We start from the raw sequence: 6,017 nt of genomic DNA, 5'->3' as shown, positions 1-6,017 counted from the left end.
ATAATAATAATGTGATAAAACATCAAACATTAAAAACTTCTCTAAACAGGAAATATTTTAGTAGCTAGCAAACTCAAACAGAACTTGACACACACAGCAATGCAGGAGAATAGTGAACACTGTAATACCATTGTCCTGCATTAACGGGGCCCCTAATTATACTGTGAAAACTAAGCAGTTTAGATATGACCTTGCTTTGACTTTGATACAGATATAATCTATTTGATGTCTGAGAGGGAGCCATACATATGAAAAGTGAAATGCTGTATTGTTGACACAATGTCCTTCATCTAATGAATTCAAACAACCAATAACTTGTATTCTTTCAACAAATTAGAGAGATAATATACCTGCAGAATGAGAAGCTAATCTTTACTTTGTGACAAAGCATAATTAAACTAAAATAACTTGCCTCTACAATGACTGACCTGGGCAGAGTGTCAAAGCATGTGGTGTGTATATTCACTGTCTCTTTGTGCTTTGTGAAACTTCAGTATTTGCACCTGATCTCTTCTACTCTTTGAGCACTACCTAATGTAGGAATGCCACGTTTGTACCTGTCTGCAGTGTGTAGGCCCACAAACATTCTGTTTGTAGCGCACTGATCTGGGCACTACGGCATGAATTCAAAGCTATGTTTGAAATCTTTTATAAGCTAGATAGAGTGAGGGAAAGTTGATCCTTGTCTGGAGTGGTATAGGGATGCCAACTGCTAAGAATTCCTGGAATGCACAGCACTGAAAGTTTGCTTTGTTTCCTTAGTGACTTGACCCATTGAGAAAATGTGGTTCCCTAGGAGGTTTTAATAGCTTAAACTTTAGTAGTGAATAAAAGGAACCAGCTCCTATATGATCTTAGCTTGTTTTCACCTGCTGTCTGAAAAATGAATTTTCTTAACCTTCGTGTGGAATAACCCAACCTTGTACTTTTGAAAGAATGATTTGTGTGAGTTCTTCACATTTATCAGTTATAATACTGCAAGTTCCTGCATTCCAAATAACCATAATGCTCTCACAAGCCAGGTTTCTTTTAAGTCTCATTGGGAATATTTTAGGGATGGGTCACTGACCTGTCTTCATTTTAACCAACTGATTTACAATAATTGCCTGGAAAAACACCAGTGAATATCACTTCGCTGTGTGAGTAGTTTTGTTTTCTAACTGTTCTTGCCTTGTGTCCTTGGAGCCAGGTGGGCAGCTGAGTGGAGTTTACGGTTATAAAAAGCTAGGATTAAGGCAGGATAATTTGTTAAGATGTTACAAGAAACCATGGTTAATGCAAGATGAGATTCACAAATCATGGTTTCAGATTGTGCTTTGTTGGCTACAGAAAAAAGGAAGAGTTAGTTGACTGTGGACATTCAGATAATCCATGCAGATAATCTGACATACACATAATCCATATCTGAGCATTGCACCCAAACACAATGCATAAGTCTCCACTATTTTGTCATGCAAAAGCAAGTAAATCCTTCATCATTAACTCTGGAATTCGCATGGCTTGGAAGCGGGTAGCATGCAGCACCTGTGTTTTCATTTCTTCTTTGCAAACAAAGCAGATTAGGTGAGTTGAGAAACTAGTTTTATTAAGATAAACTTAATCCTGTAATACTTCCCCTCTGTGACTTGTGGTCAGGTCTTTCCATGAAGCGTGCTATAAACTCCCTTTTCTCTGACAAAGCAAACAACAGGGTTGAATAAAAAGCACACAGGTCATCTTGAGTAATATGACTTTACTCACTTAGTTTTAAAGCAAGGGTAACCGACATGGCTGAGCTCCAGATGTTGTTGGACCACAGCTGTCACCAGCCCCCTTGTGCTATTGCAGTGGCTGCCTTGATGTGGTGGTTAAGAATGTGAACTGGGAAATCTCTGGTTCAAATGTCTCCTTGGTTAGGAACTTGTTACGTAGCCTTACACAGATCACTTTTTGACTTTTGGACTGTAATATGAAGAGAGCACAGGCCTATTGCACAGGCCTCTTCTAAAGTTAATGAGTGAACATTGAACACTCAGGACTAGCATTATATAAAACCAAACATATAGATGCCCTTAGGAAACCACAGGAGGTGATGCAGCAGTAACTGTAAAATCATTCTGACCAGCATTAATGTTTTTCTTCTTACAACTTTTAATTCTGTTGGAAGCAACAGATTTACAGGTCAGTCTATAAACAGTATTAGTCCAAATATTACCTTTCTTCTTCTTTTGTGCTGGTTACAAATGTGAAAACTGCCTGCATGTAGTAACCGTTAAGGGCAGGGTTTACCAAATGAGTCCTGTTAATGGAAGCTGTGTGGAAGAAGTTGCCCAATGGGGTTTCCGTCCTCCCTCTGTGTGCCCCCACCTCCCCAAAAATAGGCTTGGGGGATCAGGAAAACCACAGAATGACGCAGGGGGAGGAGAGGGACAGTTGTTTTGCCTGGCAAGCTGTTCAACGTGCCATTGAGTTCTTCCCTAAATCTATAACTCCTAAGGTATTTGGGTGCACCTGCCTGTTACATAACCTTTGATTACTACCAGATCTTCATAAAATAGAAAAGCTTTGCAGTCTCTTACAGCAGTCTTCCTCCAGGAGGAGGAGAGTTGGGAACAGTCCGTCTTAGTCAACTTGCCTGGATCTAGTTGTAGGTTAATGATAAAGCAAAACAACTAAGGAATGTATATTGCTGTTGACAGTGAGCGACTGTAAACATCCTCGACTGGAAGCTGTGAAGCTGCAGATGGGGCTTTCAGTCGGATGTTTGCAGCTGCCAGCTGCCACAGGCGTCAAACATTCAGAAATCTTTTAGTGTGTTGTAAAAAGAAAGAGAAAGTTCTAGGTTACCTTAAGTTCTAGACCTTAAAAAAGCAACTTGACAAAGAACAATGCATTGTGGGGAGTAGAGTAAATAACTTGTCATGGTAATGGAATACAGTGGTACCTCGGTTTACATACGCTTCAGGTTACATACGCTTCAGCTTACAGACTCCACTAACCCAGAAATAGTGCTTCAGGTTAAGAACTTTGCTTCAGGATGAGAACAGAAATTGTGCTCCAGCGGCGCAGCGGCAGCAGGAGGCCCCATTAGGTAAAGTGGTGCTTCAGGTTAAGAACAGTTTCAGGTTAAGAACGGACCTCCGGAATGAATTAGGTACTTAACCCGAGGTACCACTGTATAAGTAAGTGACTGGCAGTGATGTGGGCTTTGCAGAAAATTTTGAATTGGATTTTTTTTGAAAAATTGTGCATTTTTTTGCATTAAATATAGGTGTGGTTTGAAATGAACATCCCATTTGCAGGTGGCAAAAAGAGGGAGCCGCTGTTTTAGGGACTGTAGTTTTTTCTGAAACAGTTTTACCATGGGGGGGGGGTTGCTAAAGAGGGCTTTTAACCTCCCCCTCCTTTTTGTTGACCCCTATCACACAGTGGAACGCTTGACTACTGCCTCATTTCAAACCACAAAGTGTGCTTTATTGATTCTGCTTCACCAAATTTTGACATATTTAAATAGAGGAAAATTTATAAAAGCAACCGTGTGGTTTAAATGTTATAGCCGAATAATTTCTAAGTAAACCTTTGAAAATATGTTTTTTGGAATACTTATAAATATTGTAAGACTTGATAACACCTTCTCTTACACTGTTCAAATTTAAAGGGAGGCAGTGAGAGGACCGAGAATTGTCACCAAACTCATCTTAGCTGTACTTTTATATTTATTATATATGCATGCTTCCTAGAATTTGTCACCTAAAGGTCATAACAGTTTTATTACAGCTGCCTAATTTTATTTGTATGGCATAATGAATGGATACTAATTTGGATTTATATTAGTGCTGCAGTTTTCAAATGGGAACTTTCCCCCTCTATACAGCTTTTGATAATGTGTGCGCATCTTCCTCCAAAGCCTTTGCAAGACCTTGGATCAAGGCACCTCCCTCACCGTTCACAAGACATCTCTGGCCCCAGCTGCACTATGCATTCAAAGCAATTCTTTATCACTTTAAACAGTCATAGCTTCCCCCAAGGAATCTTGGGAACTGTATCTTTAGGGGAACTGTGCCTTAAGGGTTCTGAGTGTTTTTGGGAGACCCCTATTCCTCTCACAGAACTACAATTCTCAGAGTGGATTGACAATCCTTCCCAGGGAACTCTGGGAATTCTGCTTGGACTACTGCAGTGCACTCTACATAGGGCTGCCTTTGAAGGTGACTTGGAAACCAGAACTAATCCAGAATGTGGCAGCTAGACTGGTGACTGGGACCACCTAAAGGCTCTATGCTGGCTCCCAATATGTTTCCAAGCACAATTCAAGGTGTTGGTGCTGACCTTTAAAGCCCTAAATTGCCTTGGCCCTGTATACTTGAAGGAGCATCTCCACCCCCATGGTTCAACCTGGACACTGTGCTCCAGTGCCGAGGGCCTTCTGGCTGTTCCCTCATTGAGAGAAGTGAGGCTACAGGGAACCAGGCAAAGGGCCTGTGCAGCAGTGGCATCCACCCTGTGGAACGTCCTCCCATCAGATGTCAAGGAGATGAGTAACTATACTGTATAACCTTTAGAGGACACCTGAAGGCAGTCCTGTATAGGGAAGTTTTTTAATGTTCAATGTTTTATTATGTTTTTATATATGTTGGAAGCTGCCCAGAGTGGCTGGGGCAACCCAGTCAGATGCGTGGGGTACAAAACAACAACATCATAAATAAAATTGTAGCTATGTGAGGGCTATGGGTGTCTCCTAACAGCTCTCAACATCCTTAACAAGCAGCTGTTCCCAGGATTCGTTGGAGGAAGCCATGACTTTTTAAAGTAGCATAAAGCTGCTTTATTTGGAATACTGCAGATGGGGCTATAGTCGTCCCAGTTCAGGAACTGCATCCCACCTGCCATGAGAACCAAACTACTTTTCACAGGTTATCACAAGGGCATGATGGCTAGTGGCCACCTTTTTTGGGTAGCCAGTGCTGCAGTACCAGCTCACTTTGTTGAGCTGGGGCATGCCTGCCTACGGATGTCTAGATCATTCTATTTCTAGGCCGTGTCACTCATAAGTCAATGCCACCCCATTTTTGCATTAAATGTGCCTTCTTTTGCACAAAAATATTCCCACAAATTCACATGTATTTAAATACGCTATTTCTAGATATGTGTTCTCTTTAAAATGATTGTGTTTTTAATGCATTTTCGAGCCAAAACTCAAACATTTGGAGAGGTCTATGTTGTTTGTTAATTGCATTTATATGCTGCCTTTCTGCCAAGGCAGTTAAGAATTTAAAAAGAATAAACACAACCGTTCGCTGTAGTCCAGGAAGTGCTGATGAGGCCAGTTTGTAAAGGAATTTGCAAATATCAGATTCCTCAGACATCCCTTCTCCTACCACTGTTCTTGCAAGGTGTGCCCTGTTAGTTTGTTTTTAAAGTGCAGTATATATATATACACCCCCATCAATTCCACTTAGCTTACAGATTAAACATACAGTAGACAAACTTGCCTTGCTGCTCTGTCTATGATGCCTAGGCAAGTTTCCCTCCCCTCTCCCCACAGTAGCAGAAACATCTGCATAATAAAGATATCTGATTAAGTAGTCATCGCGCTGAAGATGTCTTACAATTTCAGATACGTGATGACCTGGTCTCTAATGCACCAGTGTAAATGAGTGCGATGTTTAATAGGGGAAATACTCTTTAATTGGTGCGATGGGCTTTAATAAGTAATGCAGCGCTTTATTTCTTTATTGGGAAGAAGGTTCAGAAACACTTCCTCTAATAGAGGACTTGTGCGTTGTGTGTGCTGATGGAAATGAAATCAAAACGGGGCCGCTGAGAAATCACAGGTTTTTTAATCGGTGGGGAATCCCAGGGTTTTGCCATTTTTTAATTTTTAAAAAGGAACCCCTAAAAATCGCTTAATGGGGATTAAGTGTGGTTAGTAGCCACAAAATTGTGTGTGTCAGTAGGGAAATAAAAGATGGAGGGGTTGGGGGGGACCAGTGTAGAGTGCCTCACTTGAGTGCTTTACAGCTTGCAGTATCCTGAAG

At 41.1% G+C, this 6,017-nt stretch overlaps 2 long non-coding RNA genes across 9 annotated transcripts in view; both read left to right on the top strand.

The window, feature by feature from the left end:
* LOC308583156 overlaps window positions 1-6,017 on the top strand; it is a 289,914-nt gene that overhangs the window by 9,787 nt on the left and 274,110 nt on the right. The window lies entirely within an intron of this gene.
* Window positions 719-5,852, top strand: LOC308583091. The gene is made up of 2 exons (XR_014006046.1): window positions 719-2,903; window positions 3,148-5,852. It is a non-coding gene; the product is annotated as an uncharacterized lncRNA (long non-coding RNA).

The sequence above is a fragment of the Podarcis bocagei genome (assembly GCF_964188305.1).
Source record: "Podarcis bocagei genome assembly, chromosome: 3".
NCBI classification, from domain to species: domain Eukaryota; kingdom Metazoa; phylum Chordata; class Lepidosauria; order Squamata; family Lacertidae; genus Podarcis; species Podarcis bocagei.
The sequence above is the reverse complement of the archived record's forward strand: the minus strand, read 5'-3'. Positions and strand labels throughout refer to the sequence as shown.